Source organism: Bos mutus, chromosome 2 (assembly GCF_027580195.1).
Source record: "Bos mutus isolate GX-2022 chromosome 2, NWIPB_WYAK_1.1, whole genome shotgun sequence".
In the NCBI taxonomy this organism is placed as follows: domain Eukaryota; kingdom Metazoa; phylum Chordata; class Mammalia; order Artiodactyla; family Bovidae; genus Bos; species Bos mutus.
This window is the reverse complement of record NC_091618.1, coordinates 14924453-14943093: the sequence shown is the minus strand read 5'-3', so window position 1 is coordinate 14943093 and position 18641 is coordinate 14924453. Positions and strand designations below refer to the sequence as shown.

The 18641-nt window shown below is 50.9% G+C and overlaps 1 long non-coding RNA gene across 1 annotated transcript in view; it reads right to left on the bottom strand.

The window, feature by feature from the left end:
- The window catches only part of LOC138991249 (uncharacterized), a 40551-nt gene continuing 21910 nt past the window's right edge, over nt 1–18641 (bottom strand). Inside the window, exons 2-3 of the long non-coding RNA XR_011467223.1 lie at nt 8578–8748; nt 1–422 (exon numbers count right to left, since the gene is read on the bottom strand). This is a non-coding gene — a long non-coding RNA (uncharacterized lncRNA). The remainder of the gene's footprint in view (nt 423–8577; nt 8749–18641) is intronic.

The window sequence follows — 18641 nt, the reverse complement described above, 5'->3', positions numbered from 1 at the left end:
AATTTTACCTGACAAATAAAAGTCAGTGCTTTTACATATGAATTTATTTTTGTCAATCAAAATGTATAACCTTCACTTACCACAAAATAATTCCATGGGAACAATGCCGACATTTTGATGGACTAAAAATTTGAAACCCTGAATTACAGGTGATGGTTATGGTTTTAACTGAGAGCCAGCATTCAATTTATTTCTGCAGCAGTTTCTTTTAGTCAGTAATTAGAAAATACTGCACTTCATAGACATGCAGAGGCAAATGGTAAGTGTTTTAACATCTTGGTAGAAGTGTCAGGAGAAGCTTTATTCTGAGGTCTGCACAGAAATAAGTTATGCAGGACTTCCCTGGAAATCCAGTGGTTAAGATTCCATGCTTCCACTGCAGAGGGCATAGGTTCGATCCCTGGTTAGGGAAGTTTTGCATGCTGCAGAGAAAAGGAAAAGAAAAAAGTTGTACATGATGTGAAGGAAAAAAAAGTTCTGCATGCTGCGGCCAAAAAGAAAAAAAAAAAAGAGTTATTCAACCAGCCCAGCCTAATGGCTTGTTTTTGGTTTGTTTGCTTTGGTTTTCTGCCTATGGTGATTTTATTATTGCTACAATGGCTTGTTAAAAGTTAGGGACTTCCTGGGCTTCCCTGATAGCTCAGTGGTAATGAATCTGCTTGCCAGTGCTGGAGATATGGGTTCAATCCCTAATCTGGGAAGATTCCCACGTGCTGCAAAGCAACCAGGCCCGTGAGCCACAACTACTGAGCCTGTTGTCTAGAGCTCAGAAGCCACAACTACTGAAGCCCACGTGCCCCAAAGCCTGTGCTGTACAATAGGAGAAGTCATGGCAATGAGAAGCTCACGCACTGCGACTAGAGAGTAGCCCCCTCTCACCACAACTAGAGAAAACCGAGCAGCAGTGAAGACCCAGCACAGCCAAAAATAAGGAAATAAAGATTGAAGGCAGGAGGAGAAGAGAACGACAGAGGACAAGATGGTTGATGGCATCACCAACTCCATGGACATGAGTTTGAGCAAGCTCCAGGAGATGGTGAAGGACAGGGAAGCCTGGCGTGCTGCAGTCCATGGGGTCTCAAAGGGTCAGACATGACTGAATGAACAACAAAAACATTAAAAGTAACATGTCACTTAAAAAAAATTAGGTTAGGAACTTCCCTGCAGTCCACTGGTTAAGACTTCGTGCTTCCACTGCAGGGGCATAAGTTCAATCCCAGGTCCAGGAACTAAAATCCCACATGCCATACGGTATGGGCAAAAAGTTTTAAAAACGGAAAAGTTAGCCTAGTCTGTTTCTCATCTCAGTCCTGCCACTAACTTGCTGAATGTCTTTGGATAAGACACATGTCCTCTCTGGGTACCAGTTTCCCCAATGGAACATCTGATTTCATCTAGAAAAGGAGGGTGTGTAGAGGTACTGGAGTGGGTTGGGGCGTGTGGGGTGATGCATGGAGCATATACGGAAGCTTCATTACTCATCCTCACCACCCATGCCCATCCAGTGCTGAGCCTAAAGAAGGGGCCACAAAACCACTGAACTGCCCAAGTTCAAAGGCAGAGGCGAGTTGCCATGGAGACATGCTTTGTTTCCTAACTGTCTGACTGCATCTGACAAGCAGAAAGCCAGCCAGATGGACACTGACCTAGGCGGGGAGAACCAGGATTTCCTGACCCCAAGATCCACAGGGCTCACTGCTCTCCAAGGAGAGCTGTCAGTTCTCAGTTCTCACCCCCAAATCAGGGGCATGACCAGCTTGGGCTGCCAGCTGATAAGGCTTCCTGTAGGGAGCTGCTGGGTGGGGCCTCCAGGTGTTTGCAGACACCCACTCCACCAGTCCTAGGCAGGGAGGCTGGCCCTGTGCCCAAGGGCAGGGCTAGGAGGCAAGTGCCCACATTCAGGGCCTTCTGGAAGCTGGGGGAGGAGTCAAGATGTGTGGGCAGAGCTCCCTGCCCATGATCAGAAAGAAACATCTGGGTGTGGATTCTCAGCAGCACCCTCCACCCCCCAGCATCCTCACAGAACGAAAGAAAGTGAAGTCGCTCAGTTGTGTCCGACTCTTTGTGACCCATGGAGTGTAGCCTGCCAGACTCCTCCATCCATGGGATTTTCTAGGCAAGAATACTGAAGTGAGTTGCCATTTCCTTTTTCAGGGGATCCTCCTGACCCAGGGATTGAACCTGGGTCTCCCACACTGCAGACAGAGTCTTTACCATCTGAGCCACCGGGGAAGCCCACCATCCATACAGGGGCCTACACAAACACACCAAGACACAAAGATAGGATGACAGACCCACATGCACATCAGTTCACACTGGCATACCCAAATACACAGATACACCAAAACACAAACCCAGATACACACGGACAATTCTGGGTACCCATAAACACCCAGGTACACTAAGATAGCCTGATGTCTAAACACACAGACACACAGATACAGAAATGTACCAAATTACACAGACATGCTGACACACACACACACATAGATATACAAATGCTCACACTCCCAGATGCACACTCATACAGACACCCACTGTACAAAAACAACACACACAGATACCCACTGGCCCATAAATCAGAGAGAGGTATACAGAAGGCCTTGTTACATAAATATAAACAAACGGTTACAAGGGGCAACATCGATACACAAAACCCAACACAGATGCAGGCAAGAGGAAGAGAAAGGAATTAATACTTGGTGGGGGTCCATTCTGCACAGCCAGCATGAAAGGAGTTATATCTGTAGGATCTTTTTAAAATCCTTCCGACAATCTGTGAAGTTGGCAGTGTTATCCCCGCTTTTTACAGATGCGAAATGTAGGATATATGTGCTTATAAAAGGCCCAAACAATGCAGAAATAAATAGGGTAAAATGTGAAAATGCCTCTTCACACACATTCCCCACCCACTCCACACCACTGTTCATGTTAGTGGGCAGTATGCATATATTTTTCTATGCATTTACATACAAGCATTTAAAAATACTACAAATTTAGGGGGCTTCCCAGGTGGTCTAGTGGTGAAGACTGTGCTGCTAATGCAGGGGGCATGGCTTCACTCTCTGGTTGGGGAACTAGGATCCCACCTGCCTTGTGGTCCAAAAAAAAAGACAGAGAGAGACAGAGAGAGAGATCATAAACTGGAAAGTCTAAAAAATAATAAAAATACAAGTTTGAACATTTTCCAGGAAACCAACTCAGAGTGGTTAAGAAATGTGACCAAGGTCATAGAGCCAGTTAGCAGAATCAGGGTTTGGATTTAGCTCTGGCTCACTCCAAAATACTGTTTCTGCTGCCTCAGCCCACAGACAACCACAGAGACACAGATTCACAAAGGGGAGGCCCAGGGCAGGGGGAGGGGTGGCACCTCGGGGCTGGCCCAACAGGCTTTTTTCTGATTGCTCTGGGTCCCTTGGGTGGTTCCTCTGACTAAAGGCATTGTCCCTGTAAATTCCTGTTAAGGGGCAGATATATTCCTGGGACGGGAACCTTTGAATCATTGACCCCGGGTGAGAACCAGGCAGGTGACTAAGTGATGCAGGCATGGCTCCAACTCTAGCTTCCCTGTCTCCTAACCTCTCAATCTCTTCACATGCCCTAAAGGGACCTTTTCTAAGGCTAACTCTGGACCTTGTCCCTCTCGCTGCTTAAATCCCTTCCTGTTGACTCCAGCATAAATTCCAGCCTCTTGGACACATGGAGTCTTTCGCTCTCTGGCTCACCTGCCTCTCCCCATTTTTCCTTTTGGTAAAGCACCTGTCCTTCAGGAGCAGCTCAAATGCTCCTTTCGTTGAGTCTTCCCTGACTCTTCTGTGCAAAATGCCCTCTGTTTCACCCCTTACCCTGCCGCATAGTGTGCTCACAGACACCCACCGTGACTTACAATCATCACCATCATGGCGTCTCTGCTGATGGACTGACCAGCTTCCAGGGCCTGCCCTATGTGTATTATATAACTGTTGTTGTGGTTTAGTCGCTAAGTCATGTCCGATTCTTTTGCGACCCCATGGACTGTAGCCCGCCAGGCTTCTCTGTCCATGGGATTCTCCAGGCAAGAATACCAGAGTGGGTTACCATTTCCTTCTCCAGGGGATCTTCCCGACCCAGGGATTGAACCCATGTCTCCTGCATTGCAGGTGGATTCTTTACCGCCAAGCCACCAGGGAAGCCCCAATTATATAATTGCCTCCCTAAAAGATAAAAAGTCTTGTCCCCATTTTGCAGATGGTTAAATGGAGTCACAGAGAATTTAAGTCCCTTCTTTAAGGTCTGATTTTCTCAAAAGTCAGTCCCTGGCCATATCATGTACCACCACGTTATTGCAAACATGTTTCCCTTGCCCTCCCAGCTAGACTAGAAGCCCTGGAGGACAAGGACTCAGCTCTTTCATCTCTGAATCTCTGGTGCCGGCACTGGACAGAGGCAAGGGGCTCAGTGAATGGTTGTTGAATGAGCACCCCATCCATCCCCCCGAGTTGCAGAATAAGAGAGGATAGGAGAGGAGACATTTGGGGGACTTGGGTACCCTGGGAATGTCCCTGCTGTATGGGATTCCCCAGGAAGTCATTGAAAGCAAGAGTTCCCTCGAATCAGGATGTGGGTGCCCCTAGAGCCTGGGGATATCTGTGTAGACCCTGCTGGGAGAGTAGGTGTCCTCTGGCTCCTCCACGTGTCCCTCCCATCAGGAAGCTCTCAGCCTATCTGTTATTAAATATTTATTGTTTCCCACTCTGCTTGGCTTGGTCCCAGGCGCTGGAGGAGGGGACTGACCAGAGAGCAGGAGACAGGGACATTCACAGTTAATGACCACCTACTACATGCCATGGAATCCTCTCAACAGCCCTGCAGTTGGATCCTCAGCCCTGTTTTTGCAGCCAGGGAAATGAGGCTCAGAGAGGGGAAGAAACTGGTTCCAAGTCACACAGCCACTGAGCCAAGATCCAGAGTCAGGTGTGTGCTCCTCTATTCCCCTGCGTCTTACCGCCCACCCCAGAGCCAGGGAGGATGGGGGCTGACTCAGAGGAGACTTAAGGAGGCCATTTTTGAGGTGGGGCTGTGGCTGGAATACAGCCTGCCCTGGCGGATATTTGACAACAACAGCTTGCATTTATCCGGCACTTTCCCTCCCATTAGCTCATCCAGCCCTCCCTAACATCCCCTCGGGTGCCTATTAGTATCTCCACTTGACAGATGAGGGATGGAGGTTCCATGAGGTCAAGTGACTTTCCCAAGGTTGTACAGCGACTGCAGACCCTCATCCTTCTCCTGCATTTCCCTGCTGCCTTCACTTCTGCCTCCTCCCAGCAGTCCTCCATGCTGCCCCAAGAGAGCTCCCTAAACCCAACCATGGGGAATTCCCTGGCCTTCTAGTGGTTAGGCCTCAGCTCTTTCACTGCTGAGCACCTGGGTTCAATCCCTGGTCAGGAAACTAAGATCCCACAAGCCACCTGACGCAGCCGAAAGTAAAATTAATTAATTAATTAATGCGATTAAATGTTTAAAGTAAATAAATAACCCCAACCATGAGCCTCCACCACTACGGGCCCGGCCAGTCTCTGCTCTCATACGGCACATGGCCGCGCCTTTGCCTGTGGCTTGTGCCTCAGCACTCCCTGATTCAGTCACCTTTCAAGCTCCCTCTCAGCCTACAAGTGCCAACTCAAATGCCCCTTCTCTCGAAAGATTTCCTAGACTGGCTTTCTCCATACAAACCTCTAAGAGAACAATTATCTTATTATATTAAATTGCTTGTCTCCATCCTCAGACTGTGAGCTCCTTAAGGGCAAAGACAATGATTTTTCAAGTCTGTCTTCCCTGCACATAGCTTTGCATTCTCAGTAAGAACTTGTTGAATTAATGGATGACATTCTGAAGGTTGGGCCCAGTGGAAGATGATGAGGCCTTAAAAGAAAAGGCACAAGAGTGTGGGTGTGGGGGGAACTTCCCTAGTGGTTCAGTGGTTAGGACTTCGCCTTCCAACGCAGACGGTGTGGGTTCAATCCCTGGTCAGGGAGCTAAGATCTCACATGGGGCGAAAAAAAAAAAAGAAGAAAAAAATTAAAAATTCAAGATAAAGGGATGTCAAGAAGAGAAACTAGTATTTGGGGTGGGGAGAAGGGCTGGGATTTTTCTTTTGGACATTTTGAGTCTGAAGTGTCACTAGGACATCCAGCTGTATGTGCCAAGCAGGTAGGAGTTGGGAGTGGGGTGGGGAGGAAAACTTACCAGGAAGAAAAGATACTAACAGCAACTGCCAGGAACTGACTGCTGGCTATATGTCAGACCCAGTGCTGAAGGCTTTACGTGCATTATCCCATGCTTTATGTATATTATCCCATATAGTTCAGACAGTAAAGAATCTGCCTGCAATGCAAGAGACTCAGGTTCAGTCCCTGGGTCGGGAAGATCCTCTGGAGAAGGGAATGGCAATCCACTCCAGTATTCTTTCCTGGAGAATCCCATGGACAGAGGAGCCTGGTAGGGTACAGTCCAAGGGGTTGCAAAGAGTCAAGACACGATTGAGCGATTAACACTGCTACTACTATCCCATTTGATCCCCAGAAGATAGGTAATATCAACCCATTTGATGGAGGAGGAAGTTAAGGCTCAGAGAAGTAATTTATCCAAAGTTACATGGCTAGTAAAAGGCAGAGGCAGGATTTGAACCAGGTCCATTCGATGCCAAAGTCCAGACACTTAATTACTCCTCCATATGGTAGACTATGGAAGTTTATAGAACACATACCTTTAAGGGGCACAGTCGGAAGGTGAGATCAGAGAGGGAACCATTCAAGAGATAGAAGGAAAACCATCAGGGTGGTATCTGAGGCCAAGAAAAGAGCTCCAAGAAGGGCCAGGTCGGCAGTGCTTACCGTCCCTGAGAGATCAGGGTGGGGTAAGGGATTTAGCAACTAAGTTAAGGCAACCTTCCAGAGAGCTGCTTCCACGTGCTGCTTCGGGGAGTCCGTAATAGGACCTGCTGAGTGGGAGGTGAGAAAGTGGAGGCGGTTGGCTAGAAAGAGAAGGAGAGAGCAGGGAAGGAAGAGAGCACCCTGTGGGTATGTGGGCCTAGGAGGGCGGGGCAAACAGGTTTGGGCTGGCCCCGAAATACTGGGGAAGGGATGCTCGGCTGGTGGGAGGAGGGGGCAGTGAGCATTTGAGCATTTTAGGTTGAGTCAGCCTCAGCGACTAGACTCAAGGACACCCTCACTCTCTTCCCTGATGGCCCCTCCTCCTCCAAGCCATCCCCATCTCTCAGGCCAGGCCACATTAGCCTCATTCATGCTCCCCTCTCCCTCCCCCACCACTCCCCAGAGGTTGTTCAGGACCAGCCACCCCCACGTCCAGTCTGCTGTCTCACCGCCTGGCCCAGCCTGGTGAGGCAGGCGGGGAGGAGTGTCCAGGCAGGAAAGGGCTGAGTCACTCGGCCACGCATCTGGTCTCAGATCTCATCTCGATACCCAGATGAAAGGGGCAGGAAGGAAGAGGGCTCCGCCCCCCACAAGCTCTCCTGGCCTGTCCTCACTTTGCCAGGTTGGGAGAGGAGCCCCGTTGTCACGTTAGCAACCACCATTTGCTGCTTCACCCCCTCCGGCTGGGGTCCTTTGCTGCTCTGCTCGCCTTGAAAAAGTAGGGTCTGGCCGTCACCTTCATTTCACCAGTGAGGAAGTTCAGAGAGACACAGGGGCTTGGGCAAGGTCACACAGATTGGAAGGCTGGCCCGCTGGCGTCCTCATTCGGTATTCCGGGGAACACAGAATGGGGTGGTGTTTGCAGACAGTGGACCAAGGTGTGAGGGGCTCAGACGTGCCAGTGGGTGATGCCTGCAGAAGCTGGGTGGCGGGAGGCACTGGGCTCCTGCTCCTGCCAAAATGGCCTCTTCTCCAGTCCCAGCGGAGGGCAGACCCTCCTTCCTCCACTCCTTGCTCCACCCTTGCTGTTGTTGGCTCAGCTCGGAGCCACCCCCTACCTCATTCCTCAGCATCTCCCATCCTCTCTGCACTTTGCCACGCTGAGAGGAATAGCAGGGGCCTTGGCAGGCCATGCCTGCCATCCTGCACGCTGCCAGGGCACAGTGTTCCCATTGTCTTGAGCAGCGAGAGGTGTCCAGGTCCTGGCAAGGGGTGGGGGATCATGCCAGGCTTCTCCTGTCTCCAGGGGCTGCTCAGCAGCTTTCTCTGGGGCCCAGGCTGTTTGTCCACACAACATCCAGAGTGCCATTGGGCAAGTCACAGAGGAGCAAGCAAATCAGCATTCTCCCATAGACCCGGACCATCCCTGATATTAACTTTTGATTGATTCAATTGCATTTAATGTGGTTAGAGTCACAGCTGTGCCACTTGCTGTATGACCTTGGGCAAATGTCTAGACTCCTCTTTCTTCCTCTTTAAAACAGGAATAGCAATGGTAACAACTCCCTACCAGAGTGGTTGTCAGAGTTGATTTAGATAATGCCTAAAGCAGGTAACAAAAATACGCTTAGTATTATTGGGGGATATCTGATTACAGACTGAATTCAGGCTCAAAGAGAATCTGAGAAATGCAGAAAAGCCCTATGTTGTAAATCAAACTCACCTGTAATTCCACCCAGACGCACCTTCTTGTGATGACTTTCTTACCCAGAGTGGAGTTGCCCTCTCTCACCCTCCAAGAGAATGACCCCTGTGCTTCCCGGCTGGGCAGGTAGTGTTGGGGGTGGATATGGTCTGCATTTTCTGAATCCTCTCTGGGCCTCAGCTTCCCCGTCTGGAAAGGAAAGGGTTGAAGTAATCAGGGAAGATAAATAGATTTAATTTCCTATACAAACTGCTGCCTCAAATGGCTCTGGGTTCAGAGTGCCGTGATCAATTAATCATGTCTGCCATGGATGCAGTGGCTGCAGAATGGAGCAGTGGTGTATACACGTACCCTGAGTAGCCAGAGAAGAGCCTAAGAAATCCCTAAGAACCCCTTCAGTTTTTAATACTCTAAAAACCTTTCCCCCTTTTCATTCTATTAATACTCCCAGTTTTAGATCCTGGCTTCCTCTGGGAAATGGGGAGGGAATCCTTGCTTCTTCTCCCACTTCACACCTGTCTTCAGCAAGCTTCTGGGGTCTGGTACCCAAAATAGCTCCTACTTAACATTCTCCAAGTTGTACCTTCTCTGCAGAGGCCAACTTAAGGCTCTCGCCAAGTCAGGCTCCAAATGGGGGAACTGGAGAGGGAGGAGGATTTGGGTGTTTCCTTCACTAAAAATGAAACATGCAAACTGCAAGTCTGCTAGCAGCCATTCCTCACCAGCCCAAGCTCGGACATTTGAATATTAAATAACTCCGTGCAAATGAATACAAATGAGCACCTCTTCTCTCCTTGCCCCTGCAATTCTTTGGGCAGTAGGGCTTTCAGTCCAACCTGAGTGGATGGGTCTAGGGTCCAGATAACCCTCCCGGCAGGTGAGAAAGAACAGGGCCTAAAGGACTCCACTGAAAGATTTACCAGCTTCTGTTCTGGCGTGAGGGCTCTGTGAAGGGGATCTGAGCTCAGTAAGGGACGGAGATCAAAGAGAGCTGGGGACTTTCAAGGGACAGGGGTGACCTCAATCAAGGGGGAGGCCCTCTGTAAAAGAGGAAGGACTCAGTGGTGAGGGGGCTGCTGAGGAAGGGGGAATAAATCTCAAGAATCTGAGGCATGGTCCCACTGCCCATCCCTTCTCCCTCTCCCAGTCCTGGAGGCCTGCCAAGGGCTATAACCTGAGGGGTAAGCGAGGTGGTCCCTGAGATCCCTGGCTAGGGCCATCCCAGGGTTCCAAATTGCCTTTCTGGACCTCCGAGGTGAGAGGAAACACCCAGGAAATGAGAAAACCTGGAGAGACTCTCAAGTCCACAGTGACCCCAGGCCAGACTACCCTCTCACTGGCTTCCAGGGCCTTGCTCTCAGCCCTGACTCCTGAGCCCCTAAGACCTCACAGTTTGCTGCTGAGGACTGTTTGGTGTTGCCTGCCTGAGCCCCCACCCCCCCACACTGGGCCCCACCCCCATCACTGAGTCCCCATTCCCTTCGCTGAGCCTCCAACCCCCTTCACTGAGCCCATCCTCTCACTGATTCCATATCTCCCTAATGGAACCTTCCACCCTGAGACCAATGCTGCATCCCCAGTCTGGTACACCCATTTCAGCATGTCCTTGTCTTTGTCATGGTCCAGGGCACAGACCATGAGACAGAGGAGCCAGAGGCAAAGGGATCAATAATAGCCTGGAAGGAGAGCCCAGCTAAGGGCCTTCTTGGTCAGGTTCCATGATGGCTCTGGGCCCGCTCTGCCAGTGAGATGGATGTTGAGATGACACTGCAGGCAGAGAGGCAGCCCTCACCCGCTCACCCACAGCTTGCCAAGATTCAAGCCAGGGGCTGCAACACAAGAGCAGGCATCAGTCCCACCCCGATCCCCTGAACAAGCGCTGCGCTGTGCACATCCTTCCCATCCCCTCCACCGCTCCCCTCAGGCCGGCCCAGGGTTGGTCAGGGCCACACAGGAAGGCCGGAAACAGGACACCCAGGCAGCAAGGGAAAAAAGCTGTGAGCTGCAGGGTCAGGGACACAGAGTCAGACCTGCAGGCAGAGAGACTGTGGCTCACACTCCCAAGTCTGGAGTGGTGGGATGGCCACGGGGTGTTCCAGGCATCTCCAGGACACAGAGAAGCAAACCCACAGTAGGGAGACCCAAGTCAGGGAGGTGGGAGCTGATGGTGATCCTTAGTGCCCTGGACAGGGGCACGAGGGTCACAAGCCCCACGGCACAGCCCACCTTTGGACAGAGCCCCAAGGCTCCGTGGCTGACTTCACTTACTTCGGTCTCAGAAGAGCCACCACAGCTCAGCCCTGCCAGCCCTGTGTGGGGCACTGTCCCTAGCTTCATTGAAGCAGCTGAAATCAGGGTCTGGACTCAAGGGAGTTGTATATGCTCTAGATGCCTGGTTCACCCACAGTCCTGGGAGTTAGGAAGCTTTACTATGAGGAAAGCTAGTGGAGGTGATGGAATTCCAGCTGAGCTATTTCAAATCCTAAAAGATGATGCTGTGAAAGTGCTGCACTCAATATGTCAACAAATTTGGAAAACTCAGCAGTGGCCACAGGACTGGAAAAGGTCAGTTTTCATTCCAATCCCAAAGAAAGGCAATGCCAAAGAATGCTCAAACTACCGCACAATTGCACTCATTTCACATCCTAGCAACATAATGCTCAAAATCTTTCAAGCTAGGCTTCAACAGGACATAAACGGAGAACTTCCAGTACAAGCTGGGTTTAGAAAAGGCAGAGGAACCAGAGATCAAATTGCCAACATCCATTGGAAAAAGAAAAAGAATAAGCATAAGAAAAAAGCAAAAGAATAAAAAAAAAAAAAAACACTTCTGCTTCATTGACTAGGCTAAAGCCTTTGACTGTGTAAATCACAAAAAACTGGACAATTCTTAAAGAAATGAGAGTGCCAGACTACCTTACCCGTCTCCTGAGAAACCTGTACGCAAGCCAAGAAGCAACAGTTAGAAGCAGACATTGAACAATGGACTGGTTCCAAATTGGAAAAGGAGTACATCAAGGCTGTATATTGTCACCCTGCTTATTTAACTTCCATTCAGAGTACATCATGAGAAACGCCAGGATGGATGAATCACAAGCTGGAATCAAAAGTGCCAGGAGAAACAACAACCTCAGATATGCAGATGATACCATTCTTATGGCAGAAAGCCAAGGGGAGCCTCTTGATGAAGGTGAAAGAGAAGAGTTAAAAATCTGGTGTAAAACCCAATATTCAAAAAATGGCATCTGGTCCCATCGCTTCATGGCAAATAGATGGGGGAAAAATGGAAACAGTGACAGATTTTTTTCCTGGGCTGCAAAATCACATGGACAGTGACCACAGCCATGAAATTAAAAGACGCTTGCTTCTTGAAAGAAAAACTATGACAAACCTAGACAGCATATTAAAAGGCAGAGACATCACTTTGCCAACAAATGTCTGTATAGTCAAAGCTATGGTTTTTCCAGTAGTCATACAGATGTGAGAGCTGGACCATAAAGAAGGTTGAGCACCAAAGAATGATGCTTTCGAACTGTGGTGCCGCAGAAGACTCTTGAGAGTCCCTTGGACTACAGGGAGACCCAACCAGTCATTCCTAAAGGAAATCAACCCTAAATATTTATTGAAAGGATTGATGCTGAAGCTGATGCGCTAATACTTTGGCCACCTGATGTGAAGAGCTGACTCACTGGAAAAGACCCTGATGCTGGGAAAGATTGAGGGCAGGAAGAGAAGGGAGCAACAGAGGATGAGATGGTTGGATGGCATCACTGACTCAATGGGCATGACTTGGAGCAAACTCCAGGAGCTAGTGAAGGACGGGGAGCCTGGCATGCTGCAGTTCATGGGGTCATAAAGAGTCAGACACAACTTAGCGACTGAACGACAACAACATAATCTGAACCAAGTTGCCCAATTGCCCTGCCACTAACTGGACCAGAGGTGAGTCTGGATCTCACTCAGCTGGCCATAAATTGCCCTCCAGGAGTCAGATTCACTGAACAAAGCAGATCATCTCTTGGAGAATAAGGGAGCAGCCCAGAAAGAAGCATGGACAGGGTCACGAGATCATAGGAGCCAAGCTGAGCAAGGAGTCTAGGCATGCAGGACGTGCAGGAAGGACAGAAGTGAAGGCTCAGAATGACCGAGCCTCTGTGACACTAAAGGTCAGACTTGGGAGCCTGCAGCTGTGACCAACACAAGGCTCCAGGTCAGGGGAGCTGTTTGCTTCCTGAACACCTCTGGTGACCTGGGAGGCCTGGAGATGAGGGCCACCTCCCTGTCTTCCTTAAGCCCCATCTCCTGAAGCCCAGGGGCTTTCCTGGTGGCTCAGATGGTCAAGAATCTACCTGCAATTCAGGAGACCTGGGTTCGATCCTTGGGTTGGGAAGATTCCCCTGGAGAACGGCATGACAACCCACTCCAGTATTCTTGCCTGGAGAATCCCCGTGGACAGAGGAGCCTGGCTGGCTACAGTCCATAGGGTCGCAAAGACTGAGTCGCTCTTAGACTGAGTGACTAAGCACAGCACCTGAGGCCCAGGGTGAGTGTTTCCGTGGTCCTCATCTGAAGGAGACAAAGGGACACTGCTTCTCCGCTCCTGCCTCTCTGGCTCTTCCCAGCCCATCCAGAGGGGGCCACAAAGGGTAGTAAGAGTCCTGGACCTGAAGTCCAAGATGAGATTCGAGTCCTGTTTTGCCAGGTATCTGGCTCTCAGCATCTCAGTATTCTCCTTAGAAATACGGGGAGTAAGGCCTGCCCTGGGGGCTGTTGGGAGAGTGAAATGAGATTGCAGTGAAGAGCTTGTTCCAGCCTCTCCCTGGGGGTCCGCCGTCCATGCTCCTTCTGGCTCTTGGTCCTGTTTCATTTTTCCCATCCCTGTACCAGAAAGGCATCCAGGACTTCCATCAATATGAGACCCTCACTCCAATCAGACTCCCTTAGGCTGGGAGGCGGCTCCAGACACTTCCCCCAGAGTCTAGGGTTCTGATCTAAAAAAGGAGGCCTCCAGGGGACATAGGTCAGACGAACGGTGGAACGGTGGAATTTCAAAACTTGGGACCGCATAGCACAGAGAACTCTGCTCAATATTCTGTAATAACCTTACAGGGAAAAGAATTTGAAAAAAAAAAAGATACATGTATATGTATAATTGAATCATTTTTCTGTACACTTGAAACTAACACAAAATTGTTAATCAACTATACTTTGATATAGAATATGTAAAGCAATTATCCATCAATAAAAAATAAATTTAAAAATAGAGAGAATAAAAATTAAAACAAACAAAAAACTTGTGACCAGCTAGCACAGAGATTGTTCCATGTGGCTCCTTAGTCACATTTTCCCTCAACCCAGTGCCTCAGTCCATGGGAGGGGGCCCCCAGAAAGGAAGCCGGGCTTCGGTTAGAACAGCAAGTCCGCCAGGCCCTGGGGCACACGTGAGTCTGTATCACCTCCGTTCTGGGTATGACGCCCCATGGGAACTGCCTTGAGCCACCTTTCCTCATTTCTACTCTTACCTCATCACCTTTATGCCTTTTTCTCTGGGACCAGTGGCCAGTCAGCCCCAGACTAACCCCCCACCCCTCAACCCAGCCCCTATAAGCATGAGCTCCGGAGCTCAAGAGACTGGGGTTCAAATCCTGCCTCAGCTACTCCCCGACTGTGACCTGGGCAAGCTGTCTCACCTCTGAGCAAGACTGGAGTGAATGAAATGACAACACAGGAATAGCCAAGCCCTTCCTCCTTTCCTGAGCCCTGGACTGGGACCACTGATGGGGAGGAGGCCAGGGGTCTTACCCTGAGTGGTAGAAGTCATGGGATCAAATGCACGTGCCTACCATGGGAACTGCTGTGGTCACTGCGGTACTTTGAGCCCACGTTCTCATTTGTCAATTGGAGGTACAACTGCTGAGCTAATGTTAGGGCTCCTTCTCTGATCACAGAAGGCTACCTGGAGGAAGTGACAGAGACTCCGTTTGGGTGGAAAGAAGGCAAACTGCACAAAGGGGACTGCCCTTCAAGACAGGAGGCTGGTGGGGGAGGGGCAGGGATGGCAGGGAGGTGAGTCACCAGGAAGGGAGGGGGACACAGAGGCTGGGGTTTTTGAAGGCTCAGGGGTCAGTGGGTAGAGGTGGCTCGATGTGGACTCACAAACGTTCAAACCTGATCTCAGAAGACTGCTAGCAACACAGTTACACAAGCCCTTGTCCACCTGGTCCCACCAATGCACACTGGAAACACACTCAGAGACATTCACACACTCCTGTAGCTCAGGACATTCACGGAGTCACCCCCAGACACAAGCACACACTCAGGGACACTCACACACTCCTGTATGCTCAGGACATTCACAGAGTCACCCCCAGACACAAGCACACACTCAGGGACATCCACACACTCCTGTATGCTCAGGACACTCACGGAGTCACCCCCAGACACAAGCACACACTCAGAGACATTCACACACTCCTGTATGCTCAGGACACTCACAGAGTCACCCCCAGACACAAGCACACACTCAGAGACATTCACACACTCATCCATGCGTAACTATATCCACACCTTCAGACACCTTCATACAAGCTCCTGTCGACAACATCCACATGTACAAGGGCAAACACAAAGGCACACACTTGCACACTCAAGTGCACTCACAGAGACACAAAAAGGAACGCACTCAGGCCCAGGGATACTCTGGCACACTGAGAGGTATCTGTGCACTGTGCACGGGGGCACACCAAGACACCCTCAGTGACACACATTCTTGCACATTTGAGTACGTTCTCACAGTCAAAGCCACACACTTGTATGCACACGCCTGTAGGACTCTGGAACATTCACGGATGTTCGGTCAGATATAGCACGGCCAGGTACACTCACACAGTCTCCCCAACCCACCGGTGCAGCCACCACCACCCCCTCCAGCCAACCGGGCTGAACTCTCTCTCCACCCACTTCCCACCATCCTCTGGGGCCTCGGGGGCCTCCCTCCGGAGCTGGGGGAGGGGATGGGGCGGGGTTTGCCCTGCTGATGTGGCAACTCCACTCACCTGCGGCTGGCCGCACCCTCTCCATGGAGAAAAGCTTAAAGGAGCAGGAATCCCCCGGGGCTATAAACCAACCCCCCCAAACCCAGGTCTCTGCCCTTGTTTCTCTGATGCAAAAAGTGAGGTCTAGCGATGGTTCAGACGATGAATGGGACTGGCAACCAGGACTCCAGTGCTAGGAGCCGGCTGCCGAGGGGACGCTGGTGCTGGGAACAGGAAGACTGGGTTCCAGGCTCAGCCCACCTCCACCAGTCCTGGCCGGCTGCCGGAGGAACCTGCTTCTCCTCACTGTTCCCCATCACCCTACCAGGCACTCCCATCCCCTGGCAGTCCTGTCTCCTAGCCAGATGCACAGGCCCGAACCAGAAACACACACACAGTCACTGCAACCTGTTGACCCAACCTTCCCAGTTTCCCTCAAACCTAGGCTGGAAGGAGACAGCCTGTGCCGTGGGAATCCCAGCTCTGCTACTTCCCAGCTCTGTGACTTAAGGCAGGCCACTGCTCTCCTCTGAGCTTCAGTTTCCTCATGTAGAAATGGGGTGATGGTCACACCTACCTCCCAGGATTGGATTGGTGAGCGAATTAAACAATAAAGGTGGAGGCTTCAGGGTCATGCCCAGGGACTCAGGACAGGCTTGGTGAATGAAGGCAAGACACATGAAGGACTTGTTGGATACACAGAGCTGGGCCATGTCTCCCCTGCTGAAGCCTCTCTGATCTCGTCACCTCTTGGGGGATCCTACAGGACCAGCTACTCCCAGATTTCCTGTTAGTTTTGCTGCTGCTTCCAAAGCCCCTGATCACTACCATGGTGAGAGGAAGGCCCAGCTGGTGGGCAGGTGACAGGTGTGGAGAGGGGTCAAGGGGGCACAGCCATGCCCGTGGGAGCCACCAGTCTGATGGGGAAGATCCAGCTCAGCTCTGCTCCTGTTTAATCAGACCCAGTCTGTCCTGAGGCCAAGACTAGCTAGTGGGGGAGATATGGCCCTGCTCCAAGGGTTCCAAGTCTGATGTGGGAAACAGCCTAATCCAAGAGCACTCTGGTGGCTAGGGAAGACACTCCCTGGCCCAGCCCTGCAAACTACTTGGGGAGACATACACTTCCCCTGGGAGTCCCAGTCTGATGGGGACAATTCACCCTCTCTAGGGGTTCCCAGGCTGGGAAAGGAGACACAACTGTTCTCAAGGACCTTAAGTCACAACAGAAGAGAGAGCCTGCATACCTCGGACACAAAGGTACCTCAGACACTGAGAAGCAGAAGTGAGCACAGATGAATGCGGCTCTGTGCACGTGCCTCTTGCATATGACTGTGACTCTGTGCGTACGCGTGACTCCGTATGTGACTGTTGCCTCTGATTCTGAGATTAGGCATGTGCCTCTGAGTTGAGGCCGTGCTTCCATTCAGTGAGTGGACCCAGTTGTGTCTAATCACTCTTCAAAGGCCATGCATTCACTGAACATTCACTGAAGATTCACCAGTCCCAGTTGCTGGGCCCCGCCCAGGGATGCTATGCAGCCTTCAAGAGGTGCAGTTTCCGCTTTCAGAGGCATCACTACAAAAAAGCAGTGGATGAAGCACTGAAAAAGCAATCTCCTGTGCTGCTATCTGTTTAGAAGCACAGGGGGCGGCAGGTGCATAGGGAAGGTGGACTTCCTGGAAGAGGTGATATTTAAGCTGTGCCCTATCAGGGTTTATAGCTGAGGGAAAGGCTGTTCTAATTAGAGGGAACAGGACTTCCCTGGCAGTCCAGTGGTTAAGAATCTGTGCTTCCACTCCAGGGGGCATGGGTTCAATCCCTGATCCAGAAACTAAGATCTCACATGCCCTGTGGTACTGACAACAACAACAACAACAAAAAAACCCACCAAAAAAACCCAACAACAACTAGAGGGAACAGCATGTGCAAAGGCCGTGTGGACCTGGGAAGAGAGCCCAGAAAAGGTTTTTCTGGAGGAAGTGACTGGGTGAGATTTTGGAAGAAGTAGGTAGACAAGCAGAGAAGGTAATGGCACCCCACCCCAGTACTCTTGCCTGGCAAATCCCATGGAGGGAGGAGCCTGGTAGGCTGCAGTCCATGGGGTCGCTGGGAGTCGGACACGACTGAGCAACTTCACTTTCACTTTTTACTTTCATGCATTGGAGAAGGAAATGGCAACCCACTCCAGTGTTCTTGCCTGGAGAATCCCAGGGACGAGGGAGCCTGGTGGGCTGCCGTCTATGGGGTCGCACAGAGTCGGACACGACTGAAGTGACTTAGCAGCAGCAGCAGCAGGTAGACAAGGAGAAGGCATAGCTTCAGTTTAGTGGGTGGAGGGTGTGGTATAGACTAGCCAGAGGAAGTCGGCTGGCCTGAGCCTGTCAGTCACTCCAGACCCTTTGTGACCCTTTGGACTGTAGCCCACCAGGCCACTCTGTCCATGGGATCTTTCAGGCAAGAATACTGGAGTGGGTCGCCATGCCCTCCTCCAGCGGATCTGATTTTCATGACCCAGGGATCGAACCCGTGTCTCTTGCATTGCAGGTGGATTCTTTACCCCCTGAGGTAACAGGGAAGCCCGTACTGTACCTAGGGGTGGAAAGGCAGTATACAGAGGAACCTGAGGGTCTGAAGGGGAACCTGCACTTCCAGAGAGAGGAGACAGCTGCTGAGCGGTGGGTTTAGGGGGTGAGCTCCTCGACTAGCCTCTGGGCTCTCCTAGGAGAGAGACCCAGCCCAGGGAGCCTGGGGAAGGCCTCCCAAGTATCCTTAGCAGTAAAGGGAATTGAATAATAGCTCCCTCACAGGGCAGAGGGTAGAACTATCAATACAGTAAATGCACTTACTCAAGTCGCTTTCCGCTGAGCTCTGCAAGAGCGCCATTTATTCCTCTCAGTTCAGTTCAGTCGCTCATTTCGTGTCCGACTCTTTGCGACCCCATGAATTGCAGCATGCCAGGCCTCCCTGTTCATCACCAACTCCCGGAGTTCACTCAAACTCACGTCCATCGAGTCGGTGATGCCATCATCCTCTGTTGTCCCCTTCTCC